General features: G+C 42.8%; 1 long non-coding RNA gene across 1 annotated transcript; it reads left to right on the top strand.

Moving 5' to 3' along the window:
- The first annotated feature begins 7,382 nt into the window (after positions 1-7,382).
- LOC309334347 lies at positions 7,383-14,031 on the top strand. Its single transcript, XR_014153044.1, has 2 exons — positions 7,383-7,429; positions 12,759-14,031. It is a non-coding gene; the product is annotated as an uncharacterized lncRNA (long non-coding RNA).
- Positions 14,032-14,276: the final 245 nt, after the last annotated feature.

The raw sequence follows: 14,276 nt of genomic DNA, 5'->3' as shown, positions 1-14,276 counted from the left end.
GCTGGGACATACACCAGGGGGAGAGAGAGAGAGAGTTGAGTTGAGAGAGTTGAGAGAGAGTTGAGAGAGAGAGAGAGAGAGAGAGAGAGAGAGAGACTTGCTTTAGCTCGGGACCAAACAAGATGTGGGCCTATTCCTGCCTTTCTCTAGCGTGGCTGTATGTCCGGAATTTCCCAAACACGTCCAGGATTCAAACAGTGAAATTAGCATCGGGGGGGGGGGGGGGATTTAAAAATCAGCAAAATGTCCAGGTTTTCAGCAACAGAACTTTTGTGTCCATATTTTTGCTTCTTGAAATATGGCAGCCCTACTTTATCCTTTGTGCATGTGATTTTAAAATAAAATAAAATGGTGTGAATACAGAGAACTAAACTGAGACCATGGGAAAGGGAGAAGGAGCAGCCCCCCCCCCAAAAAAAACCACAGTACAGATCTGAACTGGCTATTTCTATAGGGAAGAAAACTTCTATGGGCACTGAAGGGAAATTCCCTCTCATTGCAAATAGGCAGCATGGCAGGTGGTAGAGGACTGATTTGGCTTGTTCTCTATCCCCACGCCACCAGCTATTTAGGTTTTTGGAAAAATCAAGTATTCAGGGGGTAAAGTAGGGCTACCATATGTCTGGAATTCCCCAGACATAGCCGGGATTTGGCTCTCGTAAACAGTGCCTGGGCAGAAATTGCTGAAATGTCCGGGAAAATCCAGACGTAATGGCAAACCATGTCGGAAGTGTATATTCTCCACAAAAGGCATTCAGAGCAATAGACAATGGTGCCTGAAAGCAGAAAAACACTGTGGCGTAGGATGTCTTTGATTCAGTGCTATTCTAATGTATCTTAAAATGTACCGTAACTGCTTTAGTTGTGTCCTTTACAACTAAGGAAAACCTAATGAAAAAGATACAGATTGATGTCTTGTTTTTAATATAATGCCACACAAAGAAAATAGAAAGTCAAAGTGCTGAAGTTCCACTGTTATCAAAAGAGGCTTCCGAACCCGAATGAGCACCGTTCTATAAAATGCATCGCAGAACTGAATGTGTTTTCTTTTCACAGTTAGACTAAAAACCATATTTTCGTTGCTAACCATCACAAATTCTAACAAGATTTATTAGCTTTACAAGCTTAGCAGTTTCCCACATCTTCATAATCCCATCAGCACTCTTGGGGAAAAGTCTGATGATTTCTAGACCCGAGCTTTTCCTTGCCTGGTGGTTCTAAATGGATTGGATGGAAAAGGCTCTATGGAAAAGGAGATTATGTATCTTTTAAAAAGAAAAACGCAACTCGTGTTTTTATTTTATTTATTTGAAATGCTTCTGGGCTGCCTTTACGAGTCAAAACAAGATGGCTTACAAATAAAGCATAGTACTTCCACAAAACATTAATAAAAGCCAGCCATAAAAACAACAAATACATCCAGCAGAAAAAAGCACAACCAAAACCGTCAGCAGAAGAATTAACTCTGCCATGACCTCGCCATGTAGCCCTCATCCAGCAACCATCTCTCAGCCTCAACCTGTCACCTGCAATAATATTGGCCTACCTGACTTTCCCAGGTGTCATAGGAAGTAGTGGGGAGGGCACTGGTGTCCACAGGTACCACATTGGTGACCCTTGACCTATTGTCGCATCTGGAGCTCAGCCTGAGAATGGGCCCTATCCTGTTGTGCATTACAGCTTCTTGGCCTGCATCAAAGCAGAAAGGGAAAGCTGGTTTAGCATGCTCAGAAGAGCATGAGCTCGCAGTTGCAGCTTGCATCTTACAGCAGCCATGAGTTCCCTTGGCAGTCTTTAGTCAACTGCCATTCTCTAAGCCTTAGCCACTGTCAGTGCCGGATTTACATACAGTGGTACCTCTGGTTAAGTACTTAATTCGTTCCGGAGGTCTGTACTTAACCTGAAACTGTTCTTAACCTGAAGCACCACTTTAGCTAATGGGGCCTCCTGCTGCTGCTGCACCGCCGGACCATGATTTCTGTTCTCAACCTGAAGCAAAGTTCTTAACCCGAGGCACTATTTCTAGGTTAGCGTAGTCTGTAACCTGAAGCATATGTAACCTGAAGCGTATGTAACCTGAGGTACCACTGTATAAGCCAAACAAGCTATAGCTTAGGGCTCCACTCTCTTGGCCCCCCCCCCAAAAAAAATAAATGGAAAAAAACACCTGGATGTACATTTCCAATATATAAGATAAAAAACAAACAAAACAAAATAAAACCTACATACAGCAACAGTGTTTTATGTTGTGTAGGCTTCTATGATGTAAGTAATGGGCCCCACCTGTTAGCCTGCTCCCTAAAATATCACTGGTTTTCTCATTTCTATATAAATTACTTTGATAAAATACAGATTTTTTTATGTGCATATGGCTTTAGATACCTATTAGGTTTGTAAATTACCATATAGCATATATTCAACACAAAAAAATAGTGACAATGTTGTTGACAAAGGACAGCTGGACATATAAAGGGTCCCATTACCTTCAGTAGCTTAGGGCCTCATCAAACCTAAATCTGGCCCTGGCCACTGCCCATACAACATGTCATAGTAATAGTGGCTTATTGCATTGGGTTTCTGAGACTGTTTCCATGAAGTGCCCTGGACTTGTCAAATGTACAATATAAGTGCTAAGTATCAAGGCAATTGGGGGGGGCGGGGTTATACTTGCAGTTAAAGCTCACTTTCCTGGAAGCAGAAGAATGGAGACTATGCAAAGAGAGGAACTGTGACCATGTACAGGCCAGCAGTGGTGGTGATGGGAGGAGGAATGGAGGTAAGACTCAGAGTGAACAAAGCTCTTCACCTGCAAGCGCAAATGAAGTTCCTGAGCAAGGGAATAAAACCCTGAGCTCCTTCTTTCCCTTATCTGAGTCTGGGTTAAGGTTAATGCTTGGCATTCTGCTTCCTTCAGCAAAAAGTGCACTGTTACGGAGTCCGGACATGTTCTAAATGCCATTGATGTGACCATTTGTGGTTATGCATTCCCTCGGAAAGGAAAGAATTTGCAACTTGCTGATGCCATCTTGTGGACAAGAACAGAAGCTAACCAAGAAATTTTGGGGGAAAGAGACCTAAAACCTCCACTTTACATAGGAATAAAGTTCCAGGTGAACTTAATTTGGGACATTTCCAACCATGCTATTTTAAACACTGAAAAGCATTTTGGGAGAAGGATTTGCTCAAAAATATGCCCATATTCACCTAGGACAGAACCGCCCAGATTGGCTTAATCTGTCACCAGAAGCCATGCCTTGGTTTCTGAGCGTTTTGGGAGTCAAACGAACTCCCAGAACGAATTAAGTTCAAGTACCAAGGTACGACTGTTTGTTGGAAGCCACCCAGAGTGGCTGGGGGAACCCAGTAAGATGTGTGGGGTATAAACAGTAAAATTATCATTGTGGAATGGGATGTCCCTATTTTGATTGGAGAAATGTTGGAGGGTATGAGGAAGTGTCGTGGTAACTTTCAGTTGGCTTGGCTTTGCCCTTAGGGATGTTGTCATGCACCCAAATCTGGGGCTGGCTATGTGATAGAAACCACATGTTAGATTAAGCAAGTGATGAGTAAATACATGCTAGACTTTTGCTCCCCCCCCCCAATGGCCCCATGGCCCAGATGCCTCCTCCTGTGGCTAATATTTACTCCAGCAGCGAAGCTTATCCAAATTTGTCTTGCTTTTCTCTAAGATTTTATATTCTTTTCACTGAACAACAACAAGAAACAAGCAAACCTGCAATATTCGAACCAGAAGTAAAGCAGTCAATATATAATCCCACCCAAAGTATCAGGCCCCACTTACTGGCCCCACTTCTGATGGCCGAACTTTGTTGTTGTTTAGTCATTTAGTCGTGTCCGATTCTTCGTGACCCCATGGACCAGAGCACGCCAGGCACTCCTGTCTTCCACTGCCTCCCGCAGTTTGGTCAGACTCATGTTTGTAGCTTCGAACTGGCTAAATGCAAAATGGAATGAGTGTTGCTCCTTTCCTTCCTCCACCCCCTATGCTTTTTCTAGCTGCAGGTTTGATGGTCCTGAAGAAAAACTAGCTCTAGCAAGATTTCTGACTAAATGCCTAGTCTGTGAGCAATTCAATGCAGCGAAAGATACAAATGAAACCAAGATGAAGCACCAGCTTGCAGCTTCGCTGAAGTTACAGTGTGGAGAAAAGATTCACAGGGAAGTTTTTCCCTCCACACCTCCAGAGGTCACCCCAGAGTGGAGACAAGTGCACTGTGGTGTTTTCCTTTTCTTTTTTCCTGATTTAAAAAAACCACAAAAAACCAAAAAGAGGGCAATTGTGTTTGCTGTGGCTACACATTACACATTTCATCTGAACACGCAAACACAGATTCCCTAAACATTTATGCATGTACAGTAAGGTGTTGTGCTAGAGCATGGGCCCTCACCTCGCGCACACAAAACATTGTTGGGAATAATTGTCTGTCAGAAAACCTCAGTGTGAAACAGTTGTGTGTCCTGGGAAGGCCTTGGGTGCTGTGACTAGCCTCTCTATGTGGCCCAAAAGACTTTCCCATCTCTCCTCCCCAAGCCATGTCCCACACCTGCCCTGATCCACACCATTTTGAGTATTTTTGTCTGGATGGAATGTTGTCCTTGATGCGTGACAATGCCATTTTATTTGCCTAGGTGGATATGTACAGTGGTACCTTGGTACTCAAACGCCTTGGTTCCCAAATGCCGAAAACTCGGAAGTAAGTGTTCTGGTTTCTGAACAATTTCCGGAAGCCAAATATCTGATGCGGTTGTCGGCTATTGTTTCCAAGGTGCCTGCACCTACCAGAAGCTGTGCCTTGGTTTTCAAACATTTTGGAAGTCAAATGGACTTCCAGAACAGATTAAGTTTGGCGCTTTTGTTTTTTGCTATTTATTTTGCCTTTTTGTTTTTGAGGTTTTTTCGGTTAATTTTGTTTTTGTAACTGTGTGGAACCTAGTTCAGCTACTGATTGATTGATTGATTGATTGTGTGACTGCAGAAAAGGATAAAAGCCCCCCATCCAAACAATGACTAACATCAGTGCAGGTAAGAATAATAATAATAATTTTAATTTTTATCATTTTACAATACTGTCTTATTTATTTTATAGTACAGTGCATTGATTATTGCTTTCATTTTATGGATCAGTGGTCTCGTTAGATAGTAAAATTCATGTTAATTTGCTGTTTTAGGGTTGTTTTTAAAAGTCTGGAACGGATTAATCGGTTTTGCAGTACTTTCTTTTTTAATTTTTATTAAAATAAAAAAAATATTTTATTAGTTTTTCACAAACATTACTTTCTATGGGAAAGTGCACCTTGGTTTTGGAACACTTTGGTTTGGAATGGACTTCCCGAACGGATTAAGTTTGAGAACCAAGGTACCACTGTACATATGCAATTATCAATGTCTGGTTTTGCATGGATGAAATATAGCCTACTATACAATAGGAAGTCACACCCATTGTTGTCCTAATACCCATCCAACTATGTTTCTAATAGTGATGGGGCAGACCCTCCAAAGACAATCAGCACCAGCATTTTGTATGCCACCTTTCCATAGTTAAAACCATGCTCAAGGCAGTGTACAACATGAAAATATTAACATAATCACAAACATAACAAAAGTAGCCATGAATGAATAAAACACATCAAAAAGTGCACAACCAAACTCAATTTCTTACATAAGTCTAAAAGATCTAAATGATATAGATACAATAATATATCAATAACAACACCCCCCACAACAAAACCCCTAAACAATAGCTCAACTCAAGAGTCATAATAATAATGATAATAATAATGATGATGATGATGATAATAATAATAATAATAATAATAATATAATAATACATTTTTATTTATACCCGCCCTTCCCGGTTCAGAAAACCGGGCTCAGGGTGGCTAGCAACAAATTTAAAACACTTAATTGATGCAACCAAAAAAAGCATAAAATACAGTATAAAACGTGAATAACAATAAATTCAGAATTCAAAAATCAATTTAGGGGGGAAATCCATCCAATAAACATTAGATGATCACCAGGGCTAGCTGGCTAATTAGTCCTATTTGGACCAGCGGGGAGACCAGGGGAGAATTAGGGGAGAATCATAAGGCTCAGGCAAGTTTGTATGAGTGAAGACAGTCTTTTCAGGCTGCCAGCCAGCCAGCCAGGCAACCAGCCAGCCAAGCCATTAAAAAACCTTTGCCCACCTGGTCCCCTACAGATGTTTGGGGCTGCATCTGCCTGCATGGCTTCAGGGTTAAACACTAGCACTTTCTATCAGGCCCAGAAGCAAACGAGGAACCAGCACAGTTGATATAGCAATGCTGTACTCTGCTCATAATCTCAAAGAGCGTTCAGCATTCTGACCACTGCATTCTGCACCAATCGCAGCCTCTGAACCATCTTTAAAGGCTACTCCATGTATAGAGCGATTGGAGTACCCTATTGCTGTGCATGCGTTCCATATGCTGAGAATTTGTTCCTCGTCCCATGCAGGCTACCTGGCCCAAGTATTCCCTCTAATTAAAAGAACCCTGGCATAATTGAGCATTTAGTTGAATGAGCAATTCACTTCTGAATAGCGCAAATATTTGGATACAAGTGTGTGGTCAGCAGACACTTCATTGATATCTCTGACAATGAAGGCCCCCGTGGGAACAAAATGGGTATAAAGGGGAGAGCAGCCATTTATGGGGAGGTGAGTCATTAAATAAAAAATGGCCACAAAAGGGATTTTTCTCCGCTCCTAATAAACAGATTATCTAGGCTGCCTTCTGAGCAAATGGGTCTGGCATGGAATCAGGATGGCCAATTTGGAATCCCAACTCATTAACCTCTTTTCCTGAAAGGTTAAATTGGAATAAGGATAAACTTGCTGCATTAGGAGAATAGAAGGATATTGTGGTGATCGCTGGTGGGGCTTATTCAGGTGGCTTTGATGCCAGGGGTTAGGAATGCTGCCCACACCTGGGGCATTATTTTGCCCATGTGGCTGACAGGGGCAAACATGCAAACGGCTTAGGTTACAAATGCCTGGTTTGCTGTACAGTATACAACCATTGTGGTATTTTTTTCTGTGGGGAGAGACGCCTTGGCCCAGAAAATGCCTGTGTCTCCAGTGTGCGATAATCTGCCGCCAAAATCACAAATGCATGATTGCTAGAGAGTCACAAGCAGGGGGATGTATGACGTCACATCCTGTAAACTTTTGTGACAGGAGGGGGAACAATAGAAAAGTTAATCTTCTTCTTTCTGTCACTGTACATGCTCTTTTTCTTTCCTACAATGGTATAGGTTGTCAGTGAGTTCTCCTCAAGGGAGTGTATACCACTATGAGCTGGAAAATGGACTTCTGTGACTTTTTAAGGATTCTTGCCTGCCTGATTTTCATCACTGTAACTGTTGAATCCTAGCAAGTCTTTTCATGTGAGTAAACCTGTTTTAATCATGTATTTTCTAGATGGGGTCATGACCTAGTTAGTGTTCTGCTTTACTAGTTGAAGACCAGTGCATTCGGGAGTGTGGCTGCCATTATTATTAGTAGTAGTATAGTAGTAGTAGTATTCTGAGCCGCTGTTTTGGCACAGTGCTTCCTGGCAGAATTTGGCTATGAAATACTACTGGTTTGGGGGCATTTTCATACATGAGGTTTCAGTTGCTTTTGGTAACATCCCTTATGCCATGTTAAAGTCTAAGGTGGTGTGGGGAGCTTTTGGCCCTCCAGATGTTGCTGAACTTCAAATCCCATCAGCCCCAGCAAGCATAGCCCTTGGGTAGGGATGGTGGGAGCTGTCGTTCAGCAACATCTGGAGGGTCAAAGGTTCTCCACGCTTCAGATATTGCATTTCCTTGTAGATAAGCCTCGCACTTCATTTGCTACACATGTCTTTAATTTCCTCCACATTTTGATCAGCTCTTATGCTATCTGGGCTTCTACCTACGTGCTCCCCAAGGTCGTTTTACTTGCAAACTAATGGATGGGAAACGCCAGACTTTTTCATATCCTCTAGAAGGCTGTTTCTTTTCCTTTTGATATATATTGGCCAGCAGCAGGAGAGCAACGAATCATCCTAGATATTACTCACCTATTTTCTCACAGGTCTTTCCATGCCTGCTTTGCATTCCTTCCCAGGGTCACATTCCATTGCCGACAAATGTGCCATGTGATTCGGGTTAGAATCAGAAATGCAGTGTTTCCACCTTCACCCGCTGTTAAGGACTGCTGTGTGTGACGTAACCGTGGCACTCCTGAGATTCTTTTTGAAGGTTTTCTGTGACACGTGGAGGTGTCAATGTTGGCTGACCACAGGACTTTTCAAGGGGGAATTTTCTCTTGCAATCGACTCTTTAGTTCATCATTGGAGAGCCACAGGTGCAAATAATTTTGCCATGAGTTTACCAAGTTAATGAATAGGATAAAGTTAGGTCCATTAATTTCAGGAGGTCTACTCTGAGCAAAACTTTCTGGAGCACTGCCCAAAACATTTATTTGTAATATTTCTAGTCTGCCTTTTTCATGAAAAATGTTTGAGGCAGCTTACAATTACAGATATCAGGGTTGTGTGTTTGAGCCCCACGTTGGGCAAAAAGATTCCTGCATTGCAGGGGGTTGGACTAGATGATCCTTGAGGTCCCTTCCAACTCTACAATTCTTTGACTCTATGATATATAATAAAGCAACAATATGTTGCAGTGTTGAGTGCTGTTGTTCAGTGTCCTCCAGAATATTCTGCCCCATTTGTCCTCTCACCCAGTTATTGTCCCCAGTCCTGTCAGTCAGTGTTCTGTAGCCACTAAGCACGTTCAGACCTCATGGGGGTCTTAGGGACTTTGTCAAACCATAGGGCTACCCTAGGCCTGGTGAGCAGATTAGAAGAAGGAGCTATGGAGAACTGGTGCAATGGTGCCCTAGTATGAAGACCTGTCTCTTGGAGTAGCTGAGTAACTGTATGTATATAATGTTTTCAGGAACAATGGGAGTGTCTCCCCCTCCCCTATTTTCCCTTGGTATTTGCTGTTCTTTAAATCTTATGAGAACCTGACCTGGTTGAGGGAGTTGGGTACATTTAGCCTGGGGAAGAGGAGACTGAGAGGAGATATGATAGCCATCTTCAAATATCTAAAGGGCTGTCACATAGAAGATGGGGCAAGCTTGTTTTCTCCTGCTCCAGAGTGTAGGACCAGGACCAACAGATTCAAGTTACAAGAAAGGAGATTCCGACTAAACATCAGGAAGAACTTTATGACAGTGTGAGCTGTTCAACAGTGGAACAACTCCTTCAGAAGTTGGTGCATTGGGGTTTTAAGCAGAGGTTGGATAGCCGTGTGTCAGGAATGTTTTAGTTGAGATTCCTGCATCCGAGAAGGTTGGACAAGATGACTCTTGAGGTCCATTCTAACACTACAATTCAATGATTCTATGATACCTTGATTCGAAGTTCTGATCCAGTACTCGTAGCCTATGCTTCGTGTATATTCCTTCCCCTGATGCTATATTTCAAAATTACTGCAATGTTTTGGTTTTCTTAAAATGCTACAACCCTCTGAACCCCAGCAAAGTCTGGAAATCCAGTCCAAATGAACAATCAGATGACATAGTTAACTAATGCACTATCTATAAAGTCTAATGATTCAAATATAGGATACCAATCTAGCCAACTTTAAGCACTTTTAAAACCCCATTAATTCATCCAAGGCAATCAATGGGACTTAACAATGGCTGGATGGTGCCCAAACACAGTGCATCAGTCAAGCTGTTTGCTTTGTGCGCCAAAGGCTGAGCAAAGGCTGAAGTCGATAATGCGTTACACATTCAGTGCCGTAATTTGCTGGAAATAAATTTAATTGCAAATAATCTCTTAATATTGGGTGTACGTGTGTGATGGGATGGTACAATTTTTACTGTCGAGACACAGAAGTCAGGCTATCAGTATATGTGTGAAAAAGGCTTGGTAGCTCAGATCGTCCATCTTCCTTGCTGTTTATCTGGTTTTGATATACAAATGCATTCCAGGCATCTTTGGCTGCTTTTTCTTTTTTAATCTGGATTTTAAGAATCTGGAGTCTTCCTTCCAGGAGTGGCATCAGTGACCAGACCCTGCTGGACCTGCTCTTCCTCTCCACCACTGAAAATTGCTTGCTTGTTAGTCCTCCTATGTCTTGGCATTCTAACTGGGATGGGGTGGGAGGTGGGGTTCCTTGTGAACAAACATTTTTGTGGACGTTACATGCCTGAAGATTTCCTTTTGTTGTGAGATGTTTCTTATATATTTCTGTCAATACCCCTGAGGGACTTCCCAGTATCATGGACTGTTATAAGTAACAGCATGGGTTTCAGGTTCCGTGCGGAGAAGGGCGACATTGAGGAGGAATGGTGGGAGCCTTCCCCTCCTCTTCCCCCTTCCCCCTGATCAGGATCCTGGATCTTCCCAGAAGCAGTGGGACAGTATAGATTTGGAACAGCGGTTCGCAGAGGGACATAGACAGAAGTTGGGAAGAACTGGGTGGTGAACAGCTAGGAGAAGAACTGGGAGAGACTCAATGTTGCTGGAAAGCATCCACCTGCTCAGCCCAAGGTCAAGGAGAGCAGATAAGGTGGCGGCACAGAAGCATAGCGGTTGAGAGATCAGGTTGCAAGATGCGGAAGTGACGAGGGGAGACTAGGAAGGAAGTGGGTGGAACCCTTAATTGGGAGCCCCTTCATTCCGAGGAATGGATTATTTACTCTCTCGCTGTGATCATTAAAATCTCTAACTGGTAAGAGACTCCTTTCTCTTTGTTCTGCGTATCTCCTGCCAAGGGGGTGGGGTGGGAAGGAAGCTGGGTCCCTGAAGCCTGACACTGGGGAAGGATTTTGTTGCAGAGCAACACCTTGCATTCAGAAGGTCCTAGGTTCAGTCCCCAGCATCTCCGGGTAGTGATGGGGGAATTGGAAACCCAGGAGATCCACTGCTAGTCATTTTAGACAGTGCTGAACTGGATGGACCCAATGGTCTGACTAGGAATAAAGCAGTTTCCAATGACCCATCTCTTTTATCGACTCTATACTGCTCTGTTGCACTTGGAATGGCTTTACTTGTTTTAGAATTCCAATGGTTTTATCTGTTTTTATCATTTTCTACTATATGGTTGTAACCTGTCCTGGGATGGGACTGTGAAGGGTAGGCAAGAAACCTTATGAATGAGTGAAACCTTTGGAGGGTGTCAGGTAGTGGAAGTCTGCAGCCAAAGGCAAGAGCTGAACTAAAGGATGCCTCCAGGATTTTTTGGAGCCAAATATTTGGCAGTAACCTTGGGACAAAAAAGTCTCTGACAGTCTAAAAGCTAATCAGTTGCGGCAGAAATCTGCAAAGAGTTTTCACATGGCTTGGAAAGCAAAGGAGAAGAAGCCATTTTCTTTGTGAAATGCTTTCCATCTGTTGTTTGCTTTTTAAATAACCTAGATCTAATTCGCTGTGTGCAACATCAGCACTGCTTTCAAAAGGCAAATCACCAACACATGCTTCTCTCCATCACAACTTGGAACGCATATGGGTCGTGTCATGCGGCACATGACAGTTTCAGTGCTTGGGAAAAGGTGGAACCTGTTTTCATCAGAAGGCAATGTAAGGTGACAGCACATGACCATTTGCCAAATTGCCCCTCATCATGGTAAGGATGGAACCTCTTGGTGAAACAATTATATTTGATTCAAACAAACAAACAAACAAACAAACAAACAAACAAACAAACCCTTGAGGAAGCAAGAAAGTAGTAAATATTCCCTGCACCACTTGGTGGAATGTTATAACCAACTTACCAATACAGTGGTACCTCGGGTTAAGAACTTAATTCGTTCCGGAGGTCCGTTCTTAACCTGAAAGTGTTCTTAACCTGAAGCACCACTTTAGCTAATGGGGCCTCCCGCTGCTGCTGCGCCACCAGAGCACGATTTCTGTTCTCATCCTGAAGCAAAGATCTTAACCCCAGGTACTATTTCTGGGTTAGCGGAGTCTGTAACCTGAAGCGTATGTAACCTGAAGCGTATGTAACCCGAGGTACCACTGTAGTTTGACTATGTTGTCCAGAATATTGCTACTAAATGTCTCTCTGAACAGGACAAACTCATTTCCCATTCAAGGTTCACAAAACAAAAAGAAATTGGCTCAGTCCTGTGTATTGTTACTAAGTAAAAACATTGTTATTTTCAGTTGTGGGGGAGAATGACACAAGGCAGGTTCAGTTAACCAGATATACAACTCACAACAACAAAAGGAATTCTCAGAGTATCCCAGAACATCTGCTCTACAAGCCTTTGACTTACCACAATGAGCAATGCAATCCTCCATCTCATCGACCACCATGCACTAAAGTGAAATAAATGCGTCTCCTGGGATTGTTGTTCGCAATGCTCATGCTCTGGGCTTTCCAAAATGAGGAGTCATTGGATTTGATGGAACAGGTCTAGTTGCAGAATGGTCCACTCAGAACAAAAGGCTCTCAACGTATAGAGCGGGTGGACAGAAACCAGCTACGCCGATAGACTCTTCTTATCAAAAGCAATTACTGAAGGAGGACAAAAACTGTGCCTGGGTGGTGGGCACAGGGACAAGTCAAACATTCTCAGTCCTGCAGTCACAACATTTCTAAGCACTGGCTGCTTCTCTCTGGATATCACTAACCAAAATGTTTAAGGAGTCATGTGGTCCATCTTCCTCACTGGGAACTCTCCTGGTCTCCATTAGACAATGTTTTTTTAAAATAATGTCTTCATTAGAACCATGCTGTTGGAAGCCATCCAAGAGAGCCTACAGTCCATGATACAAGATAGCCAGATAATGGTCCAGGTATGGGACATTGTGCCCCCCAGAGAGGCTGCAATCTACTTTAAGGTAAATCGTGCCTGTGGAGCTGCTAAGCTAAATACATTCCGAAAGCTGTCCAATGGCAGGCCACTAGTATACACGTTTTGCTTTATGGGACTATATAAGCAGCAGTGGTTATAGGAAGGCTTTTAATTTATGGCAGCTGGAGGGCACATTCAGCTTTCTGGGTCAGAAGCATGTCCTATGCTTTTCTTGAAAGGAATCCCACGACTTTCTGGGGCAGTGCTTTTCTTTAGAGTTCAGCTTAAAACTTGTAACATGCCCACCCTGTTATAGGCCTGGTCCTATTTGATTAGTTTCCTTTACCTAGCTTTGTTTAAGTAAAGGCATAGTCTCCCTCCATCTCCATGCCCGTGACTTGTCAACGGAATGAATTCTCCTAGTCTCCATGTTCAACTCTGGGTTGTATTTCAAAGTAGCACCAAGTGACTTGCTTCACTGGCCCAAGGATTTCTGCATGTGTAATGGAACATTTCCCCCTCTCCTTCCTCGAAGCTTCCGCTTAAGCCATTGTAAAGGATCCCTAAATCTCTGAAGCAGATTTGGGGATGTCATGGGGCACATGAGTGGGGAGGAAAGTTACTTTTGTGCAAGCAGAAATCCTTGTGATGTTACCACTATCTATGTCCTAACCTTTATGGCCAAAGTGAACACTTCCTGTCCCTCTTATGACATCCTTTCAAATACAGTAGTAGCTCGGTTTTTGAACGTAATCCATTCCGGAAGACTGTTCGAGTTCCAAAACGTTCGAAAACCGAGGCGTAAAGGGCAGCCTGCAAATTTCATAGAGAAAATTGAGAAAAATAACATATACACTCAGCAGAAGCCATTTGACTTCTGAGGCGTATTTGAAAATGGAAGCATTTACTTCTGGGTTTATGGCATTCAAAAACCGAAGCATTCGTCAACAGAGATGTTAAAAATCCAAGGTACCATTGTATTACATAATTGTAACATGCCTGTCCTTGTTTTCTCTCTCTAGGCTTACAGACCCACTTCTCTTTGTTAACGTTGTTGCTCTCCTATAAATCTTTCCTTATAGCTGTGGTTCCCAGAAGTGGAGAGGGGGAAGAGGAGAGAAATGCTCCATATTGGATTGATTTGCTTTAAAATATTTTTTTATCCTGCTTTTCTTTCTGGAAGAAATAAATATGGTAAGGATCAGATTTGACATATACAAAGATCACTTTTCCTCTAAGACTACTATCCTTTAATGTAGCACTTCTAATGTGAGGAGGTCACTCTGGGCAACTGCTAAACGCATTACATTAGGTTCCCTCAACGGCGGGGGGGGGGGGAGCTCCATTTTAAGCTATACACACACAGAGCAAGTTCCTTTGAAGGAGAGCTCCCAGAGTCAACTGGCTTGCTCCTGAAGCAGAACTTTCTTCCAGAGAGGAAAATCTGTT

This window comes from Podarcis erhardii, assembly GCF_964252035.2.
Source record: "Podarcis erhardii genome assembly, contig: HAP1_SCAFFOLD_950, whole genome shotgun sequence".
In the NCBI taxonomy this organism is placed as follows: Eukaryota; Metazoa; Chordata; class Lepidosauria; order Squamata; family Lacertidae; genus Podarcis; species Podarcis erhardii.
Note: the sequence above shows the minus strand (reverse complement) of the source record. Positions and strands in the feature narration are given on the sequence as shown.